Genomic DNA, 20,980 nt, shown 5'->3' on the forward strand with positions numbered 1-20,980 from the left:
AACAACACAGACACACACAGAGACACACACAGAGACACACACAACATTTTTGTGTTGCAAGTGACTACTAAAACTTCAACAACACCACCACAGTCTGGAAACAAAGAATGAGTCAGTTGGGGACTAGGGAGGATCAGGTCACACACTGTGACAAGCACTTGGATTTCACCTTGCACACAATGGAGTTGGGAGGCTTCGAGGCTTTAGTAACACACGGTTTTCAGATATTGCACTTGTAGCAGATGTTAAGCGCTCTTTCAAGTATGTTTATTATTTTCCCCACAACAACCCTGTGAGGTAGGTGTAATGATACGCAATTAACAGTCAAAACAAAACAAAACAAAAACTTTAAACTTGTTAAGCAATTTACACTTGATTAAGTCGCTACATATGACAGTTGGATTTCCAGATTGCACTACAAAATACATTCGAAAATCGAAACACACAGGAATACATACATCTACACACAAGTATTAACAGGACACATGGCAATTTCTATCCTTATGTCAACGAAGCAACAAATGTTTGCTACTTCAGTATTATAATCAGGTTTGTGGCATCAGTGGCTTTTTATGAAAACACACTCAAAAATTCAGACTGATGACATATACACTGAAAATACTACATTTACAAAAATAAACAGAAATTAGTTAAGATTTATTCTTAAATTATCTAAATTCTAATTGTACATGTTATTCTATTGAAAATAAATTATCTTTTCAATAATTAAAACAGGATATGATATGCTAAATTTGTCTTAAATGAAGTAATTAAAATACTGGCCATTTAGCACGAACTATAAAGTTATCTGTCTATATAGTGCTAGGGACCAAAACATTTCTCTCTGTGACTCTGGTAAATAAAATACCTGAAATGTTTCGCCTACTGATTGAATACAATAATTTGTTTTTTATTTTTAATACTTGATGCTAGAACACACTATAATTTTATATGTTTTGGATAATGTAAAATATATTTCTAAATCAAAAGATATTCTACAAATCTGTAGATAACATTTCAAAATCCCAAACTATAGAACTATTTAGAATTTATTTTAAAATAATTTAAGGTACATAAATCTTTCTTGCAAAATTTTCTACTTGGGCTTTCATTTACATCAGTTTCACTTTGCTCCTAAAATTACTTTTCAAGTTCCTCCATGAAATCTGGGAACTGCCAGAACATTACTGACAGGTGTCTGAGGACCCATCATTTAAGAAGTTAAATTTTTATTTTTACAATTGACTTTATTTTTCTTATTGCAAATTGAAAATTGTAATGCAGGGTAAACATTTGCAAATTCATTAAGGTTTAATTATTCCTATGCTAATATTTATTTCTGAATTCTCAAACAATGAAGTGTGTGTTAATTTAATAATCACAACAGTTCTAGTTGTACAAAGTCAAATGGAGGAACACATTTTCCTGTTTCCTAGAGACAGTCTGCATTTACTCTATGGTATGACAACAGCTTCTAAATGACTGACAAATGCTCCAAACTCACAGCTTGCTGGGACTCCACAGCTGCATTACGTTCAAGGAACACAGGCATGAATTCAGTACATTTCTACCTGAAGTCCCAATCAAACTGCATTGGAGCTACATTTTAATATCAGACTCACATGGTCAGAAATAGAACCTAATAAGTTGTCAAACTTTTATTGCCACATACTAAGTATAAAACAGATAACCAGAATAATTCTGAATACACTCAGTCATATAACAAATACAATCTATGACTTTTTTAAAAAGGCAATGTAATATATGAAACATATCTCTTCCTCCCAGAATTAATAAAAAGAAACAGCTGTAGTTAAAAGTTACCTGTTTTGAGAACATAAAAAAGTGATAGAGACTTTAATAGTTAATAAACTGGTAATGCCTTCTTGCTAGAAAGACCAAACTGTAATATATCTATACTATACTTTATTAAGTTTAGTTGACATTTTTTAAGTCTTAAGACTATACAAATAATGGTACAAATTAAAATGTATGTTGGCTCTATTTAAATAAAATTTTACTCTGAATTTAAATGTCTTTTTTTCTAATTCATTTGATTTTAAAAAGTTTTTGAGAATTGTAATAAATGTATTTAAAAAAACTTCATTTCCAAATTTTCTACTTAAAAATCGAAATTAGTGGAAGCCTCTGGAGGAAACCCACTGTCTTCCTAAGACTGCACCCATGACACTCAGCTACTAACCATCACAAACAATATGCTAACTAGAAAAAATTCACATCAAAACATAATATAAAATACCATCTTGAATACAGGGCATTCTGCCTGTGTTCAACAAAAAGATTCAAGGGGTCTCTAGAAACACGTCTTTTCCTATCTACTTCCTATAAATAAATATGTAAATAAATAAGCTGCTTGAAATTAACCTCAATCATGTTTGGGGAAGATTGTACAGACACAGATGTGTGCATAAGTGTCTTCAATTTACCGTTCAGAGTAGAGAGCTATATGACCAAATGACAATATGTGATTTGTGATTAAGACTTCAGGAGCCCTAATAAGTTTTTACATAAAAATGTCAAAAGGCTCATCAAAAGTAAATAAATAAACAAATAGCAGATCATATCACTGAACATAAAAAATTCTAAAATAGCAAAAATAAAAACCATTCGCACAGATAGTATAATACAAACAAAAATTTGCCTAATGATTTTTAAATAATAAAAGTAAGAAAAATTGTCTAACTACTAGTACTAAAGAAAGTACTATTTCAAATTAGGTTATACCAACAAAAAAATTATTAAATAAATGGGAGACAGAGACCAAAGCATATTATGTTTTATTTAACACTCTACTTTCTCCCATGCCTGAATTCAAAACATATTTCTTTTTAATTGAAACTTGTTGTTTCTAAATTAAGAAAGCCAACTGAGTTCATCACATACTGGCTTTCCTTCAAACCTCTCACCAGAAGCAGCGCCAGCACTAACCCTCGGGCCTCTGCTAGCAAGGCCAAGGGGTTGCTTCTGCTGACACCCGGACAGCCAACCTTAACAATATGGCTCTACTGCCTTAGGGATGTTCTGGCTACTTCAAAACCTGCACACAACTTGAAGTCTTAACATTTGGTTTGTGAACAATTCACAAAAAAGTATCTTAGTTTCTCTCGGTTTTCAAAATAAATTAATTTCCAAAAAGTGGTTCATCCATCCATCTATGAGATAATCCAACTTGGTCGCGATCACAAATCACATTTCGAGCCAGGGAGAGAAGCAGCAGGTTTGCCTGCCCTCCTGAGCTATCTGTTACTCTGTCTTACTGCGTTTTCCAGTCTATGGCGGGTACACAAGGAACTTACAGTCTATGTGGTACTCCTAGTCAGTGTCACTCTGCAGATGGCACCGTGGAGAAATACCTTCTGTACGGGCCCATGTACAATCTCTTCTGCCGCTGGCAGCACCTAGGGGAAAGCGCGCTGTTAAACAGTGGCTGCGTTCCACTTCAGGAGTGGCTGCAATTCGGTGGTGGGTGAAGTGATTCCTGTACATACATACAGGGGTGAAGAGTACTATAGAAAATGAACATATTTAAGAACAGGAGCGACTGGGTGAAAACTGCCACGGCAAAACACAATACATCACTCAGTCACGAGAGACCTACACAGATGACTGCCACTCATTTAAAGGCTGGATGTTAAGAATGAACAGGAACAGGATACAGCTGTTCAATTCACAACACAGTTATAAACTAAATGTAAAACATGGTAAAAAAAACCAAACAAACCCAAGCATATATTCATTTATAACATTATTTCAACAGAAATATCTCTAGAATAAGTAAATTTATACAGTATTATCCACTACTGTTCACCTAGTTCACTTTTTTTTTTGTTGTTTTTTGAAGATGACAGATCAAGGATGTGGGGGAATCCAAAACAGGCTGAGACACCAAACTTGAAGCTAAGCCACACAAATATACCATTAGAGAAATGGGGAAAAAGTCATTCCAAAACTGTAAATTATTTTTAATGAAGTGACTAGTAATCAACATCTAGTGACAAATTACATTTCAAATTATAGAATTTTAAAATAATCTTGTACACAGAATAACTGTTGTCCTCCGAAGTTAAACTGGGTTACTCACTAGAAATAGTCATTTTTCTAGGACCATGTAAACAGTAGGTTAATGAAGAGTAAGATGGCTTTAATTCATCACTACTGAAGTTTATTAATGCATCTTGAATTTACTACAGTAATGCTCTTTACCTACAATTCACCTTGGATTGAATTAGAGAGAATTCAAAAACAAGTGTCTAAGAATGCCACTTCCGCATGCTGAAGGGGAGTCCTTACTTCCTGTCTCTACTGACACTTCATGCTTATACTTTTCTACAGAGTTCACACTATTTTATTTTATAATATTTTATTTTTTATTAGATAATTTCTTCATTTACATTTCAAGTCCTATCCCCTTTCCTAGTTTCCTCTCTGAAAGTCCCCTATACCCTCCCCCCACCCTGCTCTCCAACCCACCCACTCCTGCTTCCTGGCCCTGGACTGGGACATATAATCTTAGCAAGAACTAGGGCCTCTCCTCCCATTGATAGGAGACTAGGCCCTCCTCTGATACATATGCAACTAGAGACACAAGATCTGGGGGTATTGGTTAGTTCATATTGTTGTTCCTCCTATAGGGCTACAGACCCCTTTAACTCCTTGGGTACTTTCTCTAGCTCCTCCATTGGGGACCCTGTGTTCCATCCAATAGCTGACTGTGAGCATCCAGTGTGTATTTGCCAGGCACTGGCATAGCCTTACAAGAGATAACTATATCAGGGATTGACTTAATATTTAAAAGTCTTTATTTGGAATGTCATTTAAGTAGAACTAGTTGTAATTAACAGCAGGCCTAAACAAGAATGTAGAGAGAAACTGCAACACTATTTTCCATTCCTTGCTCTTTTCTGATAGAGCCACTTACTTAAATGCAGTGAGTCTATCTATAGAACACGGCAGCCATGCTGTGTATGCCTCAGGCTATGTTATGTGTGTTCTTAAACTAAGAATTGATCACTATGACAAAACTCAGACCACTTTATTTAATAACATAATACTCCTGAGACTGAGGTGGTTTGTGTGAAAGTCCAACAAAACTGTCAAAAAAAGGTGCTCTTTAAGTCAAGAATTTTTCCTCTAATTTGCTAATTAAGAATGTATTTACACTGGCTCATGTCCTCAGTGCAGTCTGAAATAGCTACTCCCAGTCCCCACTCAGTCTTCTTGCCTTTGTACAGTTAAGACACGGTATGAATAAATAGCACTTCCATTCTGGGTCAGCATGTGGTAAAAAGGAGAAAGGATTGTTTGTTGGCCTCTTCATTTACAAGACAGGAACCAGGGGTTCTTGGTATAATTTTCATATACAAATCATACAGAAGCCAGAAATTCTGTAAGATTGCACACTGAAATGAAGACACATGAATGAGTCCCTAAATTCTTCCACTGAAAACATACCATAAGCTTTTGTAAGGCTCTTAAGATGTTCTCCAGTGTCCCCCATGAATTTCAAGGAATTACTAATAACTCATTTAAGAAACTTAACACAAAAAGTAGAGGTAATCTTTGTAAATTAAATATAGAAGTCTAAGTAGCTGCTACTTCTCATGCGAAATGAATCTCCATTTAAAGTGATGGTCTTTAACACCACACACCCTTGATGAGACATGCATTTTGACACTTGGCCTACTATATCAACAGCAGTGACTAGTGACTCAGCTTCTTTCCAGTGACCCATATTAATTTACTACTACATAAAGGGACTTTCATTTAGTCATTATTTTCTAAGGTTTAAAATCACTTCAACAATTATGTGAAATTACAAAACTGCCAAAGATAAGTTGAGGCTACGATTCCTCCATTAGTCTGCACTCCCCAATGCCATAGTACTTTGCTTTGCTTCTTTGATTACACTTGCTCTCAACAATGGCAGTTATGGACAAGTTGGCTTGAATTGTTTATATGAAATGATTTCACTTGCTTTATCACTTTCATTTTCACCACATGTAAATATATTTAGATATCAATAAATTTGTAAAATACAGCAGGAGATTGCATGCTTGAAAAGATAATGGTATTAATGATCTGCTTTTAAAATTTATTTTCCCAAATCCTTGGAAATGTTGTTTTCTGAAGATAAAAGGTAATACATATTTAAAAGGATACATGCTTTTAGGGAAGGAGTCTTTGAGCTGTCACAAGACAGTACATTTTGTCCTGAAAAAAGCTCAAAATACTCCCATATTATAGAAGACATGGTGTGGAATTTCTTAAAGTGAGATGTGCTCTAAAACCAGGAAAACAACAGGTAACTCCCACCATGTATTACAGATACTCAATAGGCAAAATGTTTGTTACATGGAGATTACAAAAATATACAGTGCCCCAACCATTTCAATGAAAGAAACTTTTCTAGAGACTTCTCATGATAACAGTTAGATATCATGTAGTGATATGTTCCAATATGTATACACTGAAAAAGAATAGTTTTATGTGAAGGCATAGATGAAAGAGGCAGTCCAGAATCTGCACCAGAAAGGATAAGTGTAAAATACACATGCAGGAACCTACATGTAAGAACAACAATACTGCCTGTCCAATATGTTAAGACATTAGAGCATATTTTCTTCTAAGAAGGGCACTTAGGTAAGCAGTGCGTGAAACTCAATCTAACAGCATCATAGAAAATGAAATTAATTAGCGATATGGATAATTCAGTTGAGGAAATGATTATAGGAACATATACTTTAAAAAAATACTAAAAGAGCTTTAAAAACCCTCCTAAGGTTTAGAATCTAGCTTAATGGCAGAAACTTGCATAGCAAGTGTAAGGCCTTGAGTTCAAACCCAGCAAAACACTGTAAAACAAACAATAAGTTATATACTATGCAAATCCCTGGAAGAGAAAAACTATGGAATATATAAAAGTTATTTTCAGAAGTTTGAGTCTGAATAAAAGGATTCATTCATTCACTTAACAACAAAACACTGTTTCTTCAGTTTCCAGTCCAAAACCATATACTAGGTAAAGCAGTCACGTAGAGGATCAGCTAACTTGAAAAGCATATTCTAATAGAAGAAAATCGAGCCATTAAATATAAAATGCAGTGAACACTAGCAAGAAATGTATAAACCCAAAACAAATCTATGCTATGGAAACATAACATAGGATGACAAACGTACTGTTGACAGGGTTCTCAGAGAAGACCAGGAAACACAGTATTTCAATTCAGTGACCAACAACATAGAATAAAATGACTACAAACAGCGTAAAGATTAAGCATGGTTAAGTGGTAGAATAAGCTTCCTGGGATACAAGGAGCAGGAATGGAACTCTTCCAGCAAGACTAGCAAAGTGTGATGGGACAAGGTAGGACTTTTATGCCAAAGAGACCCAGCCTTGCACCACTTACGTGAGTGACCTTTCTCAGATCCCCTTATTGCAGTGATTTTCTCTACACACCAGCCAGCAGTCATAAGGAAACGGCTCCTCTGAACCAAGTGAGATATACAATGCACTATGTGAAAGCACTCCACTCTAGTAGAGCTAGTCATTGTTTTTCAGGTTGCACAGAATGCCGGGGAACTAGTTAAGTGTAAGGCTGGGCAGCAGAGACTGAAGGGAAATGAACAACAGATCTCAAATAGGCAAGCATTTTCCCCTTCACCACACTTCTCCATGAACCAGTGCAGGGTAGAAATGGTAACGTGTTAGATTAGTCTCTACTCATAGAAGCAAAGCAGAGTGAGCAACTACATGTCAACCTCTTTTGCTGCCACATCACTGGACAGTCCACATCTGACCAGCATTAAGCAACAAAGGGGAAGATGCTATAAACTGACTATGAGATTAAAGTTCACACTAAAGAGACTACACAGACCTAAAATGTCCAGAGTGAAAGAGCCAATAAACACTACTGTGCTTAATCGTGACAACACTCACACTGAAAACCAAGAAAACCATGCAGTTTACATGTCCCTGCATTCCTCACCTCAGCCAATACTGTCTATGGAATAGTTACCAATAAGGAGCTGACTAGTGACTCCCATTAGTCATTTTCCTACAGTGTCCCATGAGTATTGGGCCAAATATGAGCATTACCTTATTATCTACTCTTTGTAACATATACTAGTCTCAGGGTATATAAGAACTTTCTTCAAGTTTTTCTTCAGATCCTGATTAGAGAACTGTGGGCCAGTGAGAGGGCTCAACAGGTTAAGGCTCTGAAGGTGAAGGTGAGGTGGCCTGAGTTACCGGTCCAGGATGCACAAGGCGAGGCAGGAGCCACCGTACAAGGTGCCCTCTGAGGTCCACAGGCACATGCCAACACACAATGTATAAATAGAATGTTATAAAATGGAACTAATTGACAGTCTGTAAAACTTATCAAGAATACTAAGTGATTTAAATCATATAAATGCAAGTATTTAGCAGATTTGTAGAGAATATTTGATTTTATATAAACGAAGAAGGTAAAGGCTAGAGATGTAGCTCAGGGGCAGAGCAGTTTCCTTACATGATCATAGCTCTGGATTCCATCCTCAGCACTGTGAATGAAATAGGGAGCCTAAAAATTTAAATTCTTAAAGATAGCAACACAGAAGACTGGATTGTTTGTTTGTTTGTTTGTTTCAAATGAACAATTGATATTTACACTTAAGAAATCTAAAACAATTTTAGAGAATGTTCTAACTCATAGTTTAATAACATATCTCCCTCACCTTCTGAGCGTTTAACATTTAAATTAATACTTGAAGGAGGATTCTCAAAAACTCAGGTACCTCATTTTAAATAAAGGCATCAGCATTTTACACAACTAAATTATACATGAACTTATCCCTGTTTAAATGTCACACTTTTCAAGGATATGGTAACATTACAATGATGTTTATAACTGTTAGAATAACCCATTCGTTTTACAGTCACTTGCCATCCTAAGTCAGTACACGCAATTCAACACAAATTTTCTCAACCACTCCTCACAGGTACAAAGCAATAATGGCTACTGTGATAATTTATAATTACAAACTTTTAGAGGCTGTAAAGTTAGGTTACCATTTGTTGTTACTGTATAAAAACTAGTCATTTGACACTAAATAATTAAAATAATCTAGTATAAAACCAATTGTTGGAGCACAATCCAAGAATGCTTGTGAGAAATCTCCAAGAGAAGAGAACAAGAGACTTGTGACTTCAGTATCTTTGAAACACAGACTGTTCTTGGAATGTGTCCTCTTCCCAGGAGTAACTGATTGGAGTGGTTTACTTCAGCTATTGTTATTCATATGCCTTTATGCAAAAGACATGTTTTGACAAGTGTACCTTGTCCTAGTGATTGTATCCTCTACTCACTCAGGTGACTCTTTTTTAACCCTCAGAGTAACATTGCCTGATGCTCTGAATAAAGTTGGCCAATGTAGGAACTTTAGCACGCAGGCCACACCTTCTGGTACCATGAAAGCTAGCCCACAGGGAAGAGACATCCAGGTTAGTGCCAACACAGGCATCTCTGGACTTGTGTCAAGGGCACAGTTTATTCAGCAATAGAAACTAACCTTCCACCTGTGGGAGCAAACAAGGGCAACAGCAAAAGGACTTCTCATGTCTGGTATTGGGATTTTTGTTAGGTAGTCTCCAGTTCTTAGAAGGAATACCATCAGTGAAGATGAGAAAAGTTTAAAAAACTATATATGCATATTTATACAAAGAATTATATATAATATAGGTACTTTTTGTATTCTAGTCAAAGAGTTAATAGATCTCTTGTTGCTTTTTCAAATATTATGGTTGCTAGGGAGGAGCACATCGTTTGCTGGTCCAGTTGAAATGGTCAGCCCTGAAAGAATACATACAACTAACAGTGTATGGGCTACGTTGGTTGTATTTAGAAAAATGTATGTTTATACATATTCATATATGCATACAATACAATCAAAAAAGATGGTATGTATTTAAGGAGAGTGGGAAAAACTGTTTGGGAGGGTTGAGGGTAAGAACGGGAAGAAAGAAATGTAATTACATTATAATCCCCCCAAAAATACTGTTGCTCTAGTCTGAAGACTAGACTATAATGAAATGATCTGATACAGTTTTCTACCTTAAAGAAGTCTTAAAAGTAATTTTTAATTTGTAGAGATTTATTCACAGCCTTCTGCTTTTATCTTTAGTATTCCTTTCTGATATCCCTCAGCTACTTTCATAATTTGAATATACCATTCCTTTACCACAGTAGCTATCAAATCTACAAAACTGTGAAGTAAACAGGAAACTAGCATAAAAAGTACAACTCACTAGCAAAGAAAAATCAGTTTTCTCCAATAAAGTGTCATTGAGTATATCAACCACACTCCAGGGCAGACCTCCTGCCTAGGAGGGGTTGGTCAACACAAAGCTGACTCTGGGTGTATTGGCTTCTGTCTCATTAGTTATTTGTTTTAGGATGTGGTTTTACTCATCTATCATCTATATATCTGTCTGTCTATCATCTATCTATCTATCTATCTATCTATCTATCTATCTATCTATCTATCATCTATTTGTCTGTCTATCTATCTATCTATCTATCTATCTATCTATCCATCTATTTACCTATCTATCTATCTATTTGAGAGACAGAATTTGCAGTTATCTATCTATCTATCTATCTATCTATCTATCTATCTATCTATCTATCTATGAGACAGAATTTGAAGTTGAGAGGGAACAGGACCATGATGAAAATGTGTACAGAAAAACCTAGTAAAATTACAGTTGAGCACTCAGATTGTACTTAAGACCTGCATAACTAAAGGGAGACCATGCCTCGTACTGGAAACCTAGCTAACTACCCAGAACAAATGAAGGCATGGGTATTGGAAGAGACTGTATTCCAAACAGTCATTTACCCACCAGCAGAATCCCTAAAAACAATCTATAAGCATTGGTCCTTATACCCTTATATCTTATCTCTCATCAAAGGAAACTTCTCTTTACAATAAATAGAAACCACTACAAAACAACAACAACAAAAACCTTCAACCGATCAAACTACAGAGTTGTAGAGTCCAGTCCCAGTAGAAACACTTACAAAACATTCCACTAAGGGAACATTGTAGAAAATGAGGGAGAAAGATTCTAAGATGCAAAGGATCAGATATTTTGCTGCGAGACTGTATCTCTTAGCAATGCCAGAAGTTACAGCATCAAATTCAATCAAATGACTGCCCAAATGTAAGCTAAACAAAGACAGCATCAATGAACATGCCAAACTAGACAGAGCACACAAAGACTCAACTTTACAAACAACTTCTTGCCCTTAAGGAATTCTAGGAACAAGAGAGGTGGCCTTCCTAGGTTAGAGTACATCAACTGGTTATCTAATAATGAAAGGTCTTCTCTGAAAACATTCATACAAGTAACATTATATGGACTCAACAGTTTATATGCAATGATAATTAGTAAAGAACAAAAAACAAAAACCGGGGGCATGATTTTGAACAAGAGCTTAGGGGTATGCAGGAGGGTTTGCGGGGAGGAAAGGAAATGGAGAAATGCTGTAATTAAATTACAATCTCAAATATGAAAGAAGAAAGAAATAAATTGGAGTATAATTGGATGCTAGAGATATGCTGTAGCAGTTAAGAGCACTGGCTGCTCCTTAAGAGTCTCCAGTTTGATTCTCAGCACCCACATGCCTGCTTATAACCACCTGTAAGGCCATCCAGTTCCTGGGTATCCAGGGCCCTCTTCTCACCTCCATGGGCATGTAATACATGTGGTGCCCAGACATTAATGGAAACAAAAATGCCACAAAATAATTATATTTTAAAAAGTACAATCAGACAGGTCAAGCTTACCATGCAACACAGCAACTGTGGAATATATTCTTACCCTCATCCTTGTTGAACTGCTCCTGTAACGCTGTGAACTGCATTACGTTCTCTCCTTAGACACATGGTATTATAGATTCATTACAAAATAAATATGAGATTGTTTTAATTGCATTTCTACAAGATATAGTCAGGTACATATTTGAGACCCTCTAGTTTTATCAACTGCTTTTGATTTTCTTAAATCTAAACATCTCTTCATATTTAAGACAGGCTATATATCCAAACTCTCATTTATCATAAACTGAAAATAAATGTTTTCCATAACCCTAGGACCATACATTCTATTTAAGCATATGTTAAAATGCCTTTAAATAATCATATTTAATGATAATTCTTCTCATAATTTTCTTAAGTGAAAATGAAGGAGAAAGTTTGAGCTGCAACAAACTTAAACTATAGTACTGAAGGCGCTAATTGTGCTACTTTAGTGACGTGACGACTTCACTGAGAAAAGAAATACGACAGTTCTTTGTCTACACACCGCAAAGGCAGTAGCAACTATAAAGCAAAACAGAATTTTTCACCTGCCAGAGACTTTCATTGGTAAGATTACAGTAGCAACAGAATTTTTTAATTCACATGAAATCTGGATAAAACTGTAAAGTTTCTTAAGTCTGATATTTCATCTAATTTTTTACATTCAATGAGGCTCTTAGACTAGGAAGTAAGATTTCATATAAAAATCCTGTTAGAATAATACTATAGTAGGATAAACCTAAAGAACTATAAACAAATTTCCTTTATACCCCAAGTTCCATATATATATATATATATATATATATATATATATATATATACATATATACATATATATATACATATATATATATACATATATATAAACACACATATACATACATATATATGTATAAACTTATAAGCATATAAAAATAAAACAATTTATTAATCGCTATATATATGTGTGTGTGTGCATATATATATATATATATATATATATATGTCACACAAAGACACTCTCAAACACACTTTAGGGCAATGATTAAATCATATGTTATTTTTCCTCATTTATTCACTTGTGAATTAATTCAATTACAAAAGCAGTGGCATGGAGCTATTTAGGTTCTACCTAACTCTTACTTATGAGTTGTGTTATTTACTGCTGAGGCTTGCACTAACAGTTTTTAATATGCCAATGTGCCCAAAACTTTTAAAAGATACCCTGAAAATGCTTTACTACTAGTTGAAGAGGCTAAATGAATTTGAGGACTACTATCACTGCTATAGAAAACAAGCATCATTTTTTAATTAGGTATTTATTTCATTTACATTTTCAATGCTATCCCAAAAGTTCCCCACCCACTCCCCCACCCACCCACTCCCACTTCTTGACCCTGGCGTTCCCCCGTACTGAGGCATATAAAGTTTGCACGACCAATGGGCCTCTCTTTCCACCGATGGCCGACTAGGCCATCTTCTGATATATATAAGCATCATTTTTAAGAATACACTTAAAGTTGATCTTTCTCCAATCAGAGTGGCAATGTCTACTAAACAATATAATTGTCACTTCTGGGCTGACAATATTCACTCTAAGAGCCAAAGACAATTTAACAAATACCCCAACACCAGGCCTGAGAAGCCCTCTTTTGAGTTGCTGCTCAGAATTTTCCAAGAGAGCCTACAAACATTGCCAGCTATTGCTATACTACCTTAGTTGCACCCCAGAGTTGGAAGGTATATCCTACTGATGAAGACACTAGCACTTCAGACACAGACCACAAAAGGCCCTAGGCTGAAACTAATGTAAATGCCCTTCCCTAAAGACTAGCTTTCTTGGTACCAGAAGGGACCATGTAAACTTACAAAGCAAGGAGGTAACAAACAGTCCTATTCTGCTATAATGTCTATGAACCTCTTCACTGGCCAAGCATGACATAATAATCCCAAAGGTGCAGGAGTAAGTAGTGCACATATCTCTGCGGTAACCAAAGCTCTCTAATAGGACTTAAGACTCAACAATCGGTGGAACATCAATATGAACTAACCAGTACCCCAAGAGCTCGTGTCTCTAGCTGCATATGTAGCCAAAGATGGCCTAGTGGGCCATCACTGGGAAGAGAGTCCCCTTGGTAATGCAAACTTTATATGCCCCAGTACAGGGGAACGCCAGGGCCAAGAAGAGGGAATGGGTGGGTAGGAGAGCAGGGCATGGGGAGGGTGTAGGGAACTTTCAGGTTAGCATTTGAAATTTGAAATGTATATAAAGAAAATATCTAATAAAAAAGAGAGAGAGAGAGAAATTATTCCTGGTCCTGGAAACTGTCAACTATAACCATGCAGGACTAGTGAACTCATGGATTGTGGAGAACCTACAACCAAAACTTTCCTAAGCCATTATAGTATAACCCTTAAACTATATGTAAAATATTTATCCTTACACTCACAAATATATATAGTACTTACCCCTAATTACAGCAACTTCTCATTATAACAGATCAAGACCATTGCGGAAAACCCACAACCAATCCAAATGTAAAGTTGTAGCACCAATCATAATAGATACATCACATCTATAACAGAACTCTTGTACCTAAGCTTCAAGGAATATTGTTGAAGAGGGGGAAGAAAGATTGCTAGAGCCAGATTATCACAGAGTTGTTCTGAAATTGTGTCTCCTAGTAGTGTCAGAAGCCACATCCATGACAAACTACATAAACATAATCTGAACAATGACGACAATATAAACTTGCTGAAGTAGATGGATGAAAATTTATGATGCTTCAACCCTACACAAAGGACGACAGGTGCCTAAGAAATCGCTTTCCCCAGGTAAGAGCATATCAACTGGTTACCCAAGTGATGAGCCCTGAAACAAACATACAGGTAACATCATACAGACCGAGAAGGCTGTACTTCAGCCTATGTATTTCAGAATATTTGTATATACATGTTCAAATATGTATAAACAACAATTAAAAAGGCCACGAGCCTGAAAGAGAGCAAGGAGCCTATGTGAAAGGGCTGAGAGGTAGGGAAGGGGAAGAGGAACATGATATAATAACAGTAGATGATCAAAGGAAAAAAATGAAAAAGAATATACACAAAGTATTTAGAGGAAACGGAGCCGAATTGAAAGCAGGGAACATTTTTATGTGTGTGATAAAACACTTAAAACTCTCTTGATTTTTAAAATATATTCGAATGCCATATGAGATTTGTGAGTAAAGATAAGAGAATCACATCCCATTTCAAACCTTTTCATACTGTAACTACAGTAGCTGACACAGGAGAGCAATTTTCTGCTTCACTGTGCTGACACTGTACCACCTAGACTCAGAAATTATAGTCACAGCAGTAAGGCAATAGGCTTCTTCAGTGAAGAAGCATAAAACATCACAAAATAGATATTACTTATTATTATAAATAAAAACCATACAGTATTAAATAGGATTTATTGTTAACGAACTATGCCAGGTAAAACTAAATTCATTTTTAATTTCAAGTCCTTGGTTGAAACATTTCATTCAAAATAGAAGTTTTGGTGTTTTTATGATTTTAATTTTTAGGAAAAGGCATATATCTAATCCCACTCTTAAAACAAAGAATTCTAACATTATCAAAAACTTATTGGTTCTCTAATTTTATTTATTTATCTGTCATGTGTTAGAAGACTATGCCCTATTTCGGGTGGAAAATGCCAATTTCATTTTTAAAGTGGTAATGATTAAGATGGAAGTTTGGTTATCAGGAAAATTATGTTTCACCCATTAACTGAAATTCCATAATATATGCAAATATATACATGCAGAAAACAATTCAACTGTAGGCTTTCTTCTAATTCACTTTAAAGTACAGTCTCTTTCCTTACTTCAAGTAATTTTTAAAGTAATACATTAGTAGACAGAGAAATACTGAGCCTGCAGTTCATATAGACAAAGGAAAACTATGAAGAGTCCAAATTCTCAGAGCAAGATCTGAACTTCGATTAGATCTAGATGAGATCTAGAATCGAGATTAGACTAGTACTAGCCAGTGGGCTTGGGTAAGTCCTCTGTTTGATACCCACCTGGAAAGTGAGAATAAGAGTAGAACTAAGTTAGAATCTGTATTAGATTCCTGAAAATAAGCCATATTAAAGTAATAAAATAAGTACATAGTAAAGGTTTGTGTTTCTGAGTCTGATAAAAGATTCCACAACTATCATTTGAACACACAGTTACTCTCATTCCAGAAACAGCAAATCAGAAAGGGGAGTTAGGTAGGTCTGGTATGCATGCCTGTAATCTCAGAACCCTGGAGACTAAGGTTGGTGGACGACCTTAGTTCTATACCAGCCTGGATCATATATAGTAAACCATACCTAGAGAGCCCGGGGGAGGGGGGAAGGAGGAGGAGTGGGAGGACAGAAGGCAGTAGAAGAAAGGGAAACACCAAGAACTACCTGAAGATGGCCTAGTCAGCCATCATTGGGAAGAGAGGCCCCTTGGTCTTACAAACTTTATATGCCCCAGTACAGAGGAATGCCAGGGCCAAGAAGTGGGAGTGGGTGGGTAGGGGAACAGGGCAGGGGACGGGGGTGGGGGGAGGTTCTAGGGGACTTTTGGGATAGCATTTGAAATGTAAATGAAGAAAATACCTAATAAAATATTGGAAGAAAAAAAAACAGCAGGGAAATGGGAAGCTGTCAAGTTCTTGCTTTGAGAAACACAGTTCCCAACAAACAAAAGGAGAGATGGAATGAGGGGATCAGACAAATCTGAAAGCAGTAAGTCCAAAACATTATTAAAATGTAAAAAGGGTTACAACTTTCACTTGACTTCAAGTCTTTGTATGCTATTTTCTAATTTAACACTATGAATACATTATTTAAATTACAAAAACAATTTTATAAGATATTTGCTTTATTTACATTTCAAATGCTATCCCCAAAGCCCCCTATATCTTCCCCCCACCCTGCTCCCCAACCTACCACTCCTGCTTCTTGGCCCTAGTATTCCCCTGTACTGGGAATACTATATATAAAGTTTGCAAGACCAAGGGGCCTCTCTTCCCAATGATGGCTGACTAGGCCAACCTCTGCTACATATGCAATTAGAGACACAGCTCTGGGGGTACTGGTTAGTTCATATTGTTGTTCCTACTATAGGGTTGCAGAACCCTTTAGCTCCTTGGTTACTTTCTCTAGCTCCTTCATTAGGGGCCCTGTGTTCCATCTAATAGCTGACTGTGCGCATCCACTTCTGTATTTGCCAGGCACTGGCATAGACCCAAAAGAGACAGCTATGTCAGGGTCCTGTCAGCAAAATCTTTCTGGCATCTGCAATAGTGTCTGGGTTTGTTGGTTGTCTATGGGATGGATGCCCTGATGGGGCAATCTCTGGATGGTCCTCCCTTCCATCTTAGCTCTGAACTTAGGAAAATAATTTTAGAAAGTGAATTAGATGGATTTCTTACCTACGGCATGAAACAATAAACAATTAGTGTGGATGTATCACTTTAAACTTAAAAACACCTCAATTTTCCAGCATCAGTAGAAGCCCACTTACAAAACTCTGACAGGTGAGGTGAAGCCTACATCTTTTAAAACAATGATCAATTGTTACTTTCTATTATCAAAACTTATTAAGTATTGGGTATCAATCTTTGTCTTGCTGGTATTGCTACTAACACGGAATTAGAAATTTCTAGATATACTAGAAAGTTCTATTAAGTATCCCCAGGACTTCTACCTTCCTCTTCCCTCAGAGCCCTGCTCTTCTTCCCTACCTCCCTTTCTCTCCCCACCCTCCTCACCTTCCTGCCTTATTTACATCTGCAACTATTTCTACTTGCATGGAAAATTAACAGTGGCCTCTAATATGTCCAGAGACTTTAGGACTGTGTTTTGTGTTTTGTGTTTTTCCTGTGTGAGGTGGGAAACTGAGCAAGCTGGCTATACTGACAGGCAGAGAACCGAATTCAATTCTGGCCCTGCTCCCTATTCTAAGGACAGGAGATATGCCTTCCACTGCTGTTAGAATCTGCTCACTGCTTTATGCACACACTTCATTTCAGTTCACATAGTCTATAAAGCAGGTATGATCAGGAATACTTTACAAATAAAACAAGGGCCAGAGAAGTTAAGGTTTTAAGAACAAAAAGTTACTCATAACATTAGGCAATAAAACTAACTATAAGTTTAAAAAGTATCTGAGTGTAATGATAAAATTAAAATAAAAATAGTAAATTGATTGTGTCTACTATGAACTCGGTTCTAAATACTTTAAAAGTAAACTTCCCTCTGTTAACTCACATTTTATAGGAGAGAAGCACGCAGAGAGGACAGTGAGATGATGAGTCAGCAGGACAAGAGATCCCTGCCAGATCCCTTTACACATCCTGGGACTCTGCAGCCTACAGCTAGCTTTATAAATCTGCTGAACATGGCATGACACTAGGAAGATCTCAGGATCTACAGAGTCTGAAGAATGTAACAAAACCCTATTACCACATGAGAGATATGTGAAAGTATATTCATAATTAGCAGGATGCTATATACCAAAAGGCATTTAAATTTAAAAATATCAGAAACTGTAAGTATTCCAAAAATAGAAACTAACATTTTCATATATTTCTTTATTTTGCAAGTTTCCATTTTTCCCCTAAAAATATAATAATAATATATTTGCTATCCTGGCATCCACAGTTTTATATATAAAAGTTCTAAACTATACACAGTCAATCATAATCCAAAAATAATGAAAAAGTTCTAGAAATAACAACTGGTAAGCTAAAAGGTATGCTTTTCTAGGCAGTGACAAAAGCACACCCACCCTGCTGAGCCCTGCCAGTCATGTGACTCATCCTTTGTCCTGCATGGCCACTCTGTGCAGTACCTACCTGCTTGCCAGGCACCAGTCATTCTTTCCTACAGTCAGTATTTCAAGTCAAGGAAGAAGGTTCCCTATAAACTGGCACTGTGCCATAATTCATGGTTGTTTATTTCACCATCTCACAAGGCACCTTATCCTGCCTTTGGCATATCATGTGTGAACACTGTAGGATGAAATACATGAAAGACCCTCTTCAAATGTAGTTTTCTATATATTATAATTATCTGGCTTTGTTAGCTATGGTGGTGATCTGTTACTATGCCTGATATATAAATTAAACATAGATATGTTTGTGTAGGGAAAAGCATATTATATATGACATATATAATATGATATATTTATATATAACACTTATATATAAAACATAAGATATGTAAGAGTTTATTATACTACCCAGAGATTAACAAGTCACTTAGTATCTTCTGCTGATAAGGGCAAACTACTATATCAGGATTTTAACTGTTATCTTACAAAATCAATTAAATATAAACAATATAATGTAAAAAAAAGATAATCATTGCCATTGAGAAGTTTTCTAATTTTAAAAGCTATGCACATATCTATGTGTTAACACTACACCACATTGAGTCCACAACAAACATGTTTCATATATTTTGCTTCTCACTGTCTATAAAACAGTATATCTTATCAGCAATGTGCTCTGTTTTGAATGTTCTTAACGAAACTTATTTTCAAATTACTCTGCAAAGTGAGGTATTTGATATGGAATCAATTAAGACTTTAAGTGGCAATTAATTTAGGACTCCATTGTCAGGAGTGTACTAATGCATTCCACGGATTAATGAGGGATCCCGAGAGTGAGGTTTGCACTTGGTTCTTGCCTTGTTATGTCTTGAACCATGCTAGCACTCTGAAAAGCCATGCCAAAGGAAGTCTCTTTATACAGGAGGCTTCCTGACTTCTGTGATTCCAACCTCAAGAACTGTTAATAAACTTCTCTCCATTCAATTTTGCAGTCTGTGGCACTGAGTACAACTAACAAAACTAAACGAAGTTTCTCAGTATGTGGTACTTGAAAAAAAATGATAATATAGTAGCTACTAGTTACACTACACTCGGTGGGTAGGCAGTGCTGTGCTTGCTCTGTGCACTTACTAATTCTCACAACAGTTCCATGTATAGGATAGGCACTGTTACAGACAGGTCACAATAAAAAAAGAAAGAAAGAAAGAAAGAAAGAAAGAAAGAAAGAAAGAAAGAAAGAAAGAAAGAAAGAAAGAAAGAAAGAAAAAAAAGAAGAAAAAAAAAGCAAAGATCAAATAAACTGCTGGGTTTCCTGCAGCTGCTTTGTGGCAGAACCAGGCTACACATTTCAACAGAAATCTTGTTCCAGATCCTCAGATGTGTGTCTGCAGTCTCACCACATTACTACGCATGATCTGTCACTTTCTCTGAAACATGCTAACTCCTCTGGCTTCTTTTCCCTCTTGAAAACACTTCTGGCTATAGCACTGTCGGAAAGGTACCTGTTTTTAAGTCACCACTTTTAAAGGGATAACTATAATTGAAAGTACAACGTTTTGTCTGCAAGCCAAAAATAAAGACAATTTGGCCAATGGAAAGCAAGCATGTCCCAATTCCCCAGTTAGCATCTTGCCACCTATCTCCTGTAAACCCAGAGGAAGATATACAAAAATAAAATATTCAATTAGGATGTGTGGTTCTTCTTTAAAAACAAATACTCAGTTTCCTTTCTACAGACAACTTGAAATTCACACATGAAGAAAACATGCAATATTGAGCTGATGATTTTTAAAAGGAGCAGTAAATAAATTTGTTAACAGTTACCTTATTTCATGGACTGAAATTTCTCTTCTTTAAACAAGTCATCCTGAGTGAGGTAACCCAATCACAAAAGAACTCACATGATATGTACTCACTGGTAAGTGGATATTAGCCCAGAAACTTAGAATACCCAAGATACAAGATACAATTTGCAAAACACATGAAACTCAAGAAGAACGAAGACCAAAGTGTGGACACTTTGCTCCTTTTTAGAATTGGGAACAAAACACCCATGGAAGGAGTTACAGAGACAAAATTTGGAGCTGTGACGAAAGGATGGACCATCTAGTGATTGCCATATGCAGGGATCCATCCCATAATCAGCTTCCAAATGCTGACACCATTGCATACACTAGCAAGATTTTGCTGAAAGGACCCAGATATAGCTGTCTCTTGTGAGACTATGCCAGGGCCTAGCAAAAACAGAAGTGGATGATCACAGTCAGCTACTGGAT

At 36.2% G+C, this 20,980-nt stretch overlaps 1 protein-coding gene across 24 annotated transcripts in view; it reads right to left on the bottom strand.

Moving 5' to 3' along the window:
- Positions 1-20,980, bottom strand: part of Nova1 (NOVA alternative splicing regulator 1) — a 121,586-nt gene that overhangs the window by 65,078 nt on the left and 35,528 nt on the right. For 9 of the 24 annotated variants that reach the window (XM_017315157.2, XM_030246865.1, XM_017315158.1 and 6 more), the window contains one exon: positions 3,318-3,419. The exons of the other annotated variants lie outside the window; for them this stretch is intronic. The gene's annotated coding sequence lies outside the window, so the exon portion shown is untranslated. The remainder of the gene's footprint in view (positions 1-3,317; positions 3,420-20,980) is intronic. 24 annotated transcript variants of the gene reach the window in all.

This window comes from Mus musculus, chromosome 12 (assembly GCF_000001635.26).
Source record: "Mus musculus strain C57BL/6J chromosome 12, GRCm38.p6 C57BL/6J".
In the NCBI taxonomy this organism is placed as follows: Eukaryota; Metazoa; Chordata; class Mammalia; order Rodentia; family Muridae; genus Mus; species Mus musculus.